At 34.9% G+C, this 12,322-nt stretch overlaps 1 protein-coding gene across 1 annotated transcript in view; it reads right to left on the minus strand.

The window, feature by feature from the left end:
* The window catches only part of Spec2 (CDC42 small effector protein Spec2), a 39,066-nt gene extending 27,435 nt beyond the window's left edge, over positions 1-11,631 (minus strand). Inside the window, exon 1 of the mRNA XM_076128513.1 lies at positions 11,433-11,631. The gene's annotated coding sequence lies outside the window, so the exon portion shown is untranslated. The remainder of the gene's footprint in view (positions 1-11,432) is intronic.
* Positions 11,632-12,322: the final 691 nt, after the last annotated feature.

The raw sequence follows: 12,322 nt of genomic DNA on the forward strand, positions 1-12,322 counted from the left end.
GTTTGTCTAATGTCTAGAGCAGGGGCTCCCAACCTTTTCTTAGTCCATTACCACTTTTATATTATTCTTGTTAGCAGGGACCGCTATGTAAGTATATTAAAAATTAAGTGTAATAATCATCCTGAACATTTTAAATTTCGAAATCATTCGCTGACCATGTTTTGACTTCCTCGGACCACTGGTTGGGAACCGCTGGTCTAGAGAGACGAAGAAAGAAGCCATCAGCTACAACAGATTACAATAAAATAAAAATAACTTCGAAAACACGACATTTGATTCCAAACTAAGGAGAGTTTGTACTACGGGTATTGAGTAACCAGACAACTGGTAATCATACCCATTTACATGTACGCTTCGAAATGCATATACTTCTTCAAACTTATACAATACACTTATACTTTCGACATATTCGCCCTATACCAGTAAAATTTGCGCCGAATCGTCAAGAAATCCTAAGTAAAGTTCATGATCACAGTTATTTTCACGCAATATGTATTATTAATTGTTTCCTAGGCATTAAAAGCGACACTAATGGAGACTTACAAACGCTTCATTACAATTTATATCAAAAATAGATTGCATTTCCTTAGGATATTCGAAACAGGCTTTTAAACAGGTGATAAAGAATTGAAGCCTACTAAAGATTTCAGTTAGAAATTACATTTAATATTATATCCTTTGCGGATATATTAATTTCCTATAATAAATAATAACTAGCTGTGTTAGTAATTTAGTATTTTATGTAGAACGGATACAGTATGAAGCGTAAGCATATTTCTTGATATTTAATGCGTTTTATTATGAAGTGTAATATGATGCTCGGTCGTTGACTTAACTTGGTAGAACAAATAATTAGTACCTACACGCATATTTTTGTTTATAATAAACATTGCATTTCATCATAAAATGTATGCAACAGAATCTCAAATCCTCGTTCTTAACTTCTGCTTCGTCAAAAGAAAGAAAATAAAACTGATTCAATGTAATAATGAAAGGCAATATGTAAGATCTTATTTCGTTAATTGCAAAGTTTAACTAAAATTATGCTTAAGATTTTTGATAAGACCTGAGACTAAGTCTGACCTGACTTATTTCGTAATATCTCCAGTAAAGTTCATCCAAATCCATTCAATAGTTTAGTTATGTTACAGACACAGATATCTAGCTACTACGAGATCATAAAATATTTTATATCATCAAAGCGAATAACTGGCATCATATTCAATGAGACTACAAACAAGTTACTATTCTTAAGAAAATGTTGAATTATTCATGGAACTGAGAATAAAATGTGCTATTTATAGTATAACATTTTCCTTGAGTTAAGGAGGAAACTATGGAAAATGTACGGAGAGGTTAAGATGTCTCGTCACTCATCTTTCATGTAACGGAATATCATGATGGTGGCACTTGGTTATTTTTGTTTGTATATTCGACATATTGTCTAATTTATGTAAATATCTACTCTAGCCTCTGCTATTAGGTGACAATAGATTTCCCGGGACTGCGAATAATATTACTTTTTCCCTAATTTCTAGTCATTAATGCATTTAATTGTTATTCATTATGATTATTATTGAGTAGTTCTATGCGAAAAGGTTTGTTATTGCAAAACATGAACGTTTAAAGTAAAAGGAAAACCTTGTTATTTTTACAAAACTATTGGATGAGTAAGTTCTCTGCGGTGTTATTGTAATTAGGTTAGTCAACACATTGATAAAATATGCGATTCGGACAATTAATGAGTTGGTAACAATGCAAATACATTATTTTTTTTAACGTAATCTATGTAAAGTCCCTTCGGATCGCAAAAAGCATTATTTCTGCTACGGAAACTTGTTAAAAATAAGTTTATAGTGTGACTTTATCTAGATAGAATGACTTTCCTGGTAAAGACTGATCCCATAAGTACACTACTTAAAAACGTTATCACGTATGAAATTAACAAAGTATAAGTACTTTATTTCCTAAGTAATACCATATTCCAATACCCCTATGTCCCCTATGTCTAAAAATTCAGACAGCAGCGGACCAAAATTAGCAAAGAAGAAAAATATAAACACCATCAAAGGTCACCGACCTCTTCATATTCCTAGCTTCACATCTGTGGTACTAAATACCTTTATAATTGTACATACAGTTAGATACAGTCCACTTACAACGTCCTTGTGACACAGGTACAGGTATAAAAGTAAAAGAATTTGGTACAGCCGCCGCGTGACCTGATAGTTCTTGCGCTATGTCGAAACGCTTGCCAACAGGGCTGGTTTATCGAATATGGTGAATAAAAACATGTTATATTCACACGTGTAAAGTCAAAATCATAATCAAATTATTTATTAATTTAGGTCAAATATAGGCACTTGTGAAAGTCGTAACAATTACTGAATCTACCACTACCTCGCAAAGGGAAGAAGAGCTAGCAAGAAACTCACGGCCATCCTTTTCAATCGAATTTATTATGTCTATAATCCATTGTGCACGATATTTGGATGTTCCAAGCTCTGACGTAGTCATTCAAGATTGCTATAGCTGTTAAAGCAGAACAGAATATCCATTCATAGAGTTTTATATGACCTTTGGAAGAAGAGGGGTTAACTGAAACGAAAGCTGAAAGAAAAGTATACAAATACATAAAGTATCTGTGAAAGACTTAATTGCCCAATTTGGTAAGCCTGGTGGACTAAAAAGTTAGGTATGATATGACGAAAATGCATGAAACGAAACATCAAAGAAATTTTCTTGACCTAATCATAAATTGTATCTTCTTTATTCTGCTCTGTATTTTGATGATTAGAAGTAAATGTGTACAACAAGGGCTTAAGGAAAGATACTAAGCTATTATAGGTATTTCTTGTTAATTAATTGAATGTATAAAATGTAAATAATGACGATCACGCGAGCCGAGGTGACGACATTCTGAATTGTTTATCGTTGATCAGGTGGCAATGTCGTGGTCACAACCTGACTGATTTCATTAACATCATTAGTAGCTTGTGTTTACGCACATATTACTAAAACTTAGGTATGCGATTGTTGTCTTAGTTTTAAAGACATAATCTACTACATAACGTGATCGGTATTTAGCAATTAGCCCCTATTGTTTGGGACTAAAATAGTAAAAGGATAATGCCAGGTGTATATTTCATACAACCTACATTTTTGGGTATAATAAGCGTGATGCGTATGTAAAATATATTTAAATGCTCACATAGTAACAGTTACTTAATTAACAAAAACAATATTTAAACAATTTGTTTTTAAGAATGTTGTCAGCCTTCGGGCCTTACTGAGTACATTAACGTCACAAAAAAAACATTCCAATTTCGGTCAAAAGCAAAATTCAAAAATCGTACCAACATAAGCATTGCATTAGAAAGGTTGGCAGCCCTGGTTAGGAATGTTGGTAAGATCAAAGTACGTCGGATAGAAATAGCCCACCCCTCGTTACCATGGCAACCGCCTCCCGCACTTCGGAACATTCTCGTGAATTGTTCCAGCACACGCCACTATTTATGTTAACATAAACTCGTTACTATGTTGTGCTGTACGGGAATACCCTCGCTTTCATCGGGGAAATTATTTTATAGATCATTTTGGCTTTAAATAGGATTCGTTCTTATCTGGCACAGACAGAACAAATATCTGGTAATTAAAAAAATGTAGAAACCGTGCATCATTTATAGACATGGACAGACACTTGTGTCCGTTTAAATAAAATATAAAAGCTATGTATCGGACCATTTGTCACGAAGACTAGTAAGATACGTTATTTCAGATGAAACATAAACAATTCATATTAGTACAACTAAAAATGTCGAAACTTTCACTACAATATTAGCCTGCATTCATTTAATCAATACTAACCCAAAAAATATCTTTAGATAGACCGTTTCGGTTTATTCAAAGACAGTAGGCAAATTTCTCGATAAGACTGCGGGCTCATTAAAATTAGGTAACACATTCTTAAGTTACCTATAGATAACATTGAAGCGATCCATTTTTCTGAACTTCAAAATTCTAACTACGTAGGTGGAGTCTCGGATATGTAGGTCATAGACCTTTACTATTTCCGAGACCAATAACGTTCCAATTCGTATAGATATTTGATAAACAAAGACAATTTTGTATGTAAATTCGCCTCAAAAGATCAGTCTAGTTTAGGCGCGAACGAGATTCATACAAACTTTCACAATATTATGACTCATATTTCTAAATATAAAAGTTGAAATAACTTTATCATTAACCAAACTTGATTTCCTCTACGTTATTGATAGAACAGTTAAATGCAATTATAATTATCAGCCGCTTTACTTTGGAGGACATTAGTAATTAGTCGAGAACCTTCTAGAAATCGCGTGACATAGCCGTAATATAAAAGGTCAAACATTCAACGATTTTAGTATAAACTCAGAGTGGAATTAACGGTGGCTCTTTTAAAAAAAGCCATATTAAAGACTTTACAAGGCGACTGTGGCGCGGTCGGTATTGGTATTGTATCCGACTGCCGATCATGAGGCCTTGGGTTCGATTCCCGGATCGGTACAGTTAGTACTATTCTAATCTTTTCAAAATCAAATCATTTAGGTCAAATGCTGACACTTATAATAGTCAATGATACAGTGAGTGAATTTACCGTTCGGAAGGTAGGACCAATGAGAAGAGCTGGCAAGAAACTCCTGGCCACTTTGCTTCCGTGCATCACCTCCCTGTTACGTGGGACTGTGTTTTTCATACACCCTTGCCTACATCATGGGGTATAACAGCCATGATATAACTTATACACTAAAGATAACTTAACAAGGCACATTTTTAACATTACTGGAAAAATCATTACATCACGTTTGAACTCATTACTATCCCAGTGGTTGGCACGGTTCTCCTCTTGGCATGGAAGGAAAGGCTTCAACAACTGAGCAGTTGCCAATTGTGACTTAAGAGCTCTGACCCCTTTAAAAACGCTAATGCAAGCATAGTTCGGCTTTTAAGAAGTCTTTTGGTCTCTTACACGATATTTTCCTTTAAATATAGTACTGGTAACTAGCGGGCTTATACGACATGATATGTGGGTGTGAATAAAGCAAAGGAAGTTTGTAAGGATGGTACCAAGTGGAATTCTCTGGTCACTGCCTACGTCTATGGGAAAATAGGTGTTATTTTTTGTTATGTATGTATAGAACAAGAAAAAAGTAATGATTTCTGATTTCTACATAACTATGAGATCTTAATGATGAATAAAGTGACTAAATGACAAATTTCCTGAAATATGTGAACGACTAGTCTGTTGAGTAGGTACCTACTGCTGATTTAGCAAGCAGTTATAGACGTAATCTTGGCTCAAACAAGCCCCTTATTATTTGATTTTAACAACTAATTTTACTATTTAAAGGGAGTTATCAAGGCTTAACTTGTAATATTGATTGAACAATTAGTAGGTGAGTACAAACAACATTCCCGATGTTTGTTCACACGTCGAACGCTCGCGTTATTGTTATTTCCTTATTAAGTGCGTGTATCGACGCTCGTATCAGTTACAACACAATACACTCACAAGAGTGAACAGTCTATGATCACAATATGACAGGATATCAGGACTTGAGGGAGCAACGATCAACGGCAGCTATTTCTTCCGCTCACTGTCGAAGTATTCGATCCTCTAAGTCTAGTACAACTATTTAGTACAATAATTCTATGTTTTCACTAATAATGTAGCTGAACAAATACGCCTTTACCTGCAATAGTATGTGGGTCACAAAATTCTGAAACTTTGTAACATTCGTCAGTTGGAAACTTTGCACGCAAAACTGTTGGACTACTTATACTATAGTGGCGTAATTCGTAGTGCTTTAATACAAGATGCATTTTAATGGGCATCTTGTAATGTTTCTTCTATTTCATTATGCAGACGCCATGGTACTGCCTTTTTAGAGGCCTTTAAAGTCCTACGCCACGTACACCTATATCATTCTTTAGAGCCTAAATTTATTTCGAAATATCGTTATTTAAAATGGTGTCTGATCCTTACCGTAGCATTCGCCATAGTCTGGATCAGTCGAATTCGCGTTGAACTTAAGATTCTTCAAACCTTTCTCATAAGCTTAAAGAATGTGCGTATCTTTCGTAACAATGTTTATATTAGCTCACTGGCAAAGCTATCTCGGTCGGACAATTATAAACGTGCACTGTTGGACCACAGCCAGCGAGAACAATGCTATTCACTCATAAACTGCATTATCTATTGTTAACAAGGGTGATGCCCTGCACGCACGTATTGTGATCTATCAATGGATGTATTGGGGTAGGAACTTGATACAACGGAACCTAGTATTGTTTGCTTCTTCGTCTAACCGTCACTGTTAAGATAATAAAGACTAGTTTTTTTATTTATAAACAGTCCGATTGGTGTCCCAGGAAAGAGAAAACTAAACATGCAATGTCTGATTCCTGTCAAATTGTACAAACATCTATGTCCACAATGGCTGCGATTTGTCAATAAAGACATTTGTTTATATTTAGTCTATGCTTGTTAACTCAAAACCTAATTGTTGTCGCGAAATCTCTGAAGAAGACAACAAATCGGTATGAAGCCATCTAAGACGGTTTAAACAAACAGTTTTACAAAACATGGCAATAAAAATGAATAGCGGACATATAATTTTATTTGCTTTGCAATGCGTTGCTCAAAGCTTGTTTCTTAACATTTTTTGTTTTTATTAGAGATTTCTCTCGATCTTTCTTATTTTTTTTAGATTCAATGCGACTGATAACAAGAAAAACACATAGTGCTAGTTTTTAAGACAATAATTTATTAAAAAACTAATTAATAACTAGTAAAATATGGAAAGCATCAGCAACCTTTGCAACAGTGACAATATTCTTTGGGTAGATGCGTTTAGGTTATCTAAATCTCTCAATATATTCTCCCAGCAGATAAATATTAAAATATATATTATTGGACAACTCACACACGGTTATTTGATTCCAAACTAAGCAGAGCTTTGTACTATGGTAACCAAATAACTGATAAACATACTTATATATGTACTTCTAAATACATACTTATATAGATACATTAACATCCAGGCTCAGAACAAATACTCGTGCTCATCACACAAAGATTTGTCCTGGGTGGGATTCGAACCCACCACACGCGGCGCTACGGTTGTTGCGGCGAGGTGACCGCTTAAACCGCTGCGCCAAACGTGCAGTCAATAAATAAGCAGTTCAAGAATATCTCATTTCCTTAAATCTTCACAAATATTTATGAAAGACACGCATAAAATGTTCTTATTCAAAACAATCTCGAACGCGTACAAAATGAGTCACCATACAATATCGACCAAACATTGATATTGGTAATCGAACAAGGGGCGAATACCGATCAGAAAAATACACCACACCTCATTTTAACATTAGACTTTATTACCAATATATCAAGGTTCAAATTGTAGTGTTGATAAGTCATTTACGTCAATGCCAGCGGGTCTGGTGCTCTCAACAATGGTCTTAAACGTCACACATACTCTTCCATTGTTGTTCAATGCCTTGTGAGTGCACAAATTTTATAAAATCCATTGTTACTCATTGGTTCGTCTTTGAAATGGCTGCTAAAAGAATGGAATTGGTGACGAATGGTGTTATTGCAATTTGTTTTGATTCTATCTAGGTCGAAATATAATTATATAGTTTTCCTCAGTCCAGCATAAAACTAAGTCATTTGAAAATCAAATGATATTTACGTTAGCATTTTTCCAAAATGTTGCCTGAATATTAAAGAAAATGTGGTTATTAATCCAAATCTCCCATTTGTCATGAATCTTTGATTGAATAAAACATATCTTCCACGCCTACATAAAGTTCAACTTTACCAACTTAACACGTATTTCAATACACACAAATAAATAGCTACGTCATCAAAAATTTCCTTTGTCTTCTCTCCAAAGCAAATGCTCAATTCAAAAGCACAGAATAGCAAGTAATCCATACATTAGCGATATTAAAAAGTTCAGCTTCAGTTTGAACAAATGTAGTGTATTTACATATTTAGATGTTTCATGGAAATTCTTGACGCAGAGGACGATTTTTATTACCGTATAATTAATTGCCTGCATTTTTTTAAAATTATTTTTCATATTTCTTGAGATTACAAGGGGAATATCAAGTACGCTATGTTCCCGGTTCAATTTATAAAGTGTAAATAAATGTGAATGCTTCGTTAACTTTAAAGTAAATCAATCTCTCTTTCTCTCGAATATACATATAGAATCCGACCGATTCCGGTCATGACCACTCTTAGTTCAAATTATGGCTTATACAGCCAGTTTTAGCAGAAAACACAAAATCAAAAAGTAAATTTATACTAGGTGTATGAATAACACAAAACAGAAGCATGATTAAAAAGTGCAGCATCATTCTTTTTTACATTGGCGATCGTTGTCAGTATTTCCCCGACTGACTAAGCAAGCGATTTCAACATCCAAATAACATTGAGGAATCTCCAGCAAAAATACCCAATGATAATGCCATTAGACATTATAATGGCTTCTAAATAGATAGAACTCGAAGGTGATTGACTGACATAGTGATCTATCAAGGAACAGCCGAAACCACTGACGGATCGGGCTGAAATTAGGCATGCAGATAGATGTTATGGCGTAGGCATCCGCTAAGAAAGGATTTTGAACATTTGTACCCCCAAGAGGATTAAAATAGGGCATGAAAGTTTGTACGAAAATTCTGTCCTTAGTCACAAACCACGGACGAAGTCGCGGGCAAAAGCAAGTTTTCAATAAAGATGGTTCACTAACGAGCTAACAGACGCGTGTGAGCATGATTGACGCGATTAGTCCTCGGTCAGGTGGTCGTTAGAAGACTATCGGCACATCGTGCACGAGAGCGTAAAGCCTTCGGTCCCGCCTGTCAATATTACACGCTCATCTTGCCGTGTAAATAATGGCTAATCAGATGTTACAGGTTTAGATCTGAAGCTGATTACACTGATTTAAAACAGGTCACGTAATTTACAAGAAAAAAATTGACTTAAAACGGAAAAACATAAGAAAAAACGACGACGTGACGGATTTTTATAAGAAAAGCTATAGCATATTATAAGAATTTTTTCCTTTAGAAGTATTTTAAGTCAATATTGGGAAGAGGTCAGTTCTTCAAAGGGCTAATTTATTTGCCGTGTAAATTATTTCAATAGCTACTAACTACGGTCGCAAATTATTCTCAATCGTCTCAATGAATTACAAGAGACGCTTGTTCAAATCTAGTTCAGTTACCCTGAAATAAATACGTGAGGTTACTCAACGTATTGAAAATAATAATTTAGCAATATCTGCAAAATGACTCGTCTTGTATAACAAAACAGACACACTTATTAGTAATGTTTTCATTACATAAATCGTGTTTCGTAATGTTAGTAATACGAATGAGTCAGCTTTTCAAGATGGACGATGAACTTGGGACAAAAAATAGTATTTGTAACAAAGGAGTCACAATGTTATAAATAGGTGATGAACCTTAAGTCTCTTATCTTAGAGGACTTCTATTTACAAACCAGGCTTAGACTGTAGTAATTGTCCCTTAGGCAATTTTATACATTTATGAAGAAGGCTACCATAACGCCGTCAACAACGAAATTTCTGCACAATATGGAGTTTTTCTCTAATTGGCAAGTATTATAAAGTTTCATCGTCTCCATAGATACTTTTCATCCACAAGTGAAGCGACCATTAAGAAATTCAAGGTACTGTCTGAATTGCTTAACCGTGTCGTGCTGGTTAGTCTTCTGGTTGCTATTTTAATCCATAGATAAATAATGATAATATATTTTCCTGTAATTAACCTACAACATCTTCCGGGATGAAACACGCTCCATTCGAACATTCATTGCTTTTCCTTACGTTATGTTAGGACTCAAATGCTTACGATGTCCATAAAATATGGTAGAATTATCGTTGTTTTGGCTATATTATTGCTTTCAATGTTTCTTGATATCACTGTTGTTAATATTTTATGCACACATTTCCACATTTTCGCATAATATATGATATATCATACCTATTAAAGGTTTTGTGAGTATTTTCTTTCTTGTGGATTTGAGGACAGTCGCCATTTCCTAGCAATATGACTAAACGAACCGCTAGCGAAATTTTATTTCAAGGGAACAAAATTATCCAAATTAGTGATCAAATATAAGACCTTGTGAAGCACGGAAGCAGTATTTCAAGAAGATGAAGTTCGCCTTTAACAATCTAAAATTGCTTTATCTTGGGTTTGCCAATTCAAATCGTGAGAGATTATAAAATAAATTGTTGAGGTTAACTGGTAACACATATCGTGACTTCCAATTTCACCTTGTACAAGAAATAATGGTGCTATCGTTAGCGTATCGGAAACTTACTGCAGTTTCACACCTGATACAATTATTTCAAGATTCTATCGGAGTAGCGCAAGGAACAACTCTGGGTCCAGTTTTAATATTCGTAGTTCATATTTTAGTAGGCAGTTGGATTTTTCTCCTGTACTATTTAAGGATCGGTAATTGAATCGCCGTGTTTACAATTCGATCTTGGTATATTTTTAAGGACATTGTCTCCAAGCCAAGTTTCTGATTCATCTTCTTTTGGCAATTGTTTACAACATATTGTTCTAGGAAGTATTGTGTTATTTCGCATACAATCACTTAGCATATTGTACCGTTTCCGCCTCCCATTTTGTTATAGCCGTGTAGTGTTAATTTTGTTCCTGTACCGTTGCACGAGTTCACTGTATCTTCTTCTATTCATGCTTTGAATACATTATGTGCATTAAAGGAGCTGAATTCGTCTTTTCAAAGCTGTGTTTGGCCATTGTGCGAATGTGGGTTTTTAAGCCTCATATTCAGTTCATGTTTCAAAGCAACTATGACATTAACGATCAGTAAAATAGACTTAAACTAAAAACCTCATTTGTTCCTTGTAAGGCGCAGAAGTTCCGTAACTGATATACCTTTATAGTCACCTACTTATAAGTAAATAGACCACAAAGCAACCGCATGATAGCCACCGGCCGCACGGATGATCTTAACATAAACACGAACGACATTTATCATACCAATATAGGACGCAGAACGACAATCGAACAGATGTATTCAAAATAATGAATATTCATAAAAATTAGAAATTAGATACTCTCACTCGTACGGCACACAGTGAAGAAATGGCTGACTGAATATAGTAGTCAGACAAGTTCAAAAGAACACATAAGTAACGGAATCGCGGCCGCAACGTGCTTTCTCATCAAACTATCAACATTTAATTCAGAGAATAAATGGAACTAGGTAATATATTTAATTCTACGAACGGCATCGTACAGGATGAAGAATATAGTGTTGAAGGAATAAATATCCTGTCACGTAGCAGGACAAAAATCAATAATATACTTACATATAAAACCGAAATCCTCTTGATAAATATTGTCACAAACACTGTCGTTGAAGATTCACGGCTCAATTACACAAATACTTATACAGTTTACACGCTCGATGAACATATAATAGATTAAACTATTAATGTTTGTTATTCTGTTAGATAAGTAGAAGGAGCACGGACACGCGCTCCCACCACGCGGTACAGCGACTGACTGATGACGTTAAGTGCGGTGCGCCGGTTCACTTAGCCCAAGCTCCAAAAAGACATAACAATTACACTATACGCTGTACAATTATCAATCCTAACAACCAAGTATTAAGAGTTATTTTGCCTAGTGTCAGAATCAAGTTCTACTGCTTCAGTTTCGCTCCACATGCACATTGTGTATGCCACGGTCGTACACACATTTCTTTGACTTGAGAGAAAAGGCGAAAGGACATTGTGGCAAGAACGGACGACTTGGTTTTATTTGCCACGTAATTTATTAAACCAGAAGTTCTTGAAAGTAATCATGTTGTTTTTAATGAGCATCCTATAGATGTAGGTAATTATAGAAATTACAGCCGAAGTAAAGAAAGCTCTTTATTTTTGATCTCAAGTCATGCACATTGAAAATCAGACGTGGCTTTTACCAAATTTGAGAAAAAACTAGACGAATCGGATTGATTTTCACGCTGTCCAAATTCAATTATACGATTTCTAACGTCTTTTTTAACAATGCATAGTTTTAGTCGTTTTGTCTGAGAGCTGAAGCGGCCGTAATTTCACCACTACACGAACACTACGAACAGTAATTATAAATTAAACGAATATCTTCATTTAATTTTCACCAGAGATTAATCATCATCTTTAACATCAAGAATCACTTAATTATAATATGCATCTCTCATGATTTGCGGACTGAT

This window comes from Anticarsia gemmatalis, chromosome 21, assembly GCF_050436995.1.
Source record: "Anticarsia gemmatalis isolate Benzon Research Colony breed Stoneville strain chromosome 21, ilAntGemm2 primary, whole genome shotgun sequence".
Taxonomy (NCBI): Eukaryota; Metazoa; Arthropoda; class Insecta; order Lepidoptera; family Erebidae; genus Anticarsia; species Anticarsia gemmatalis.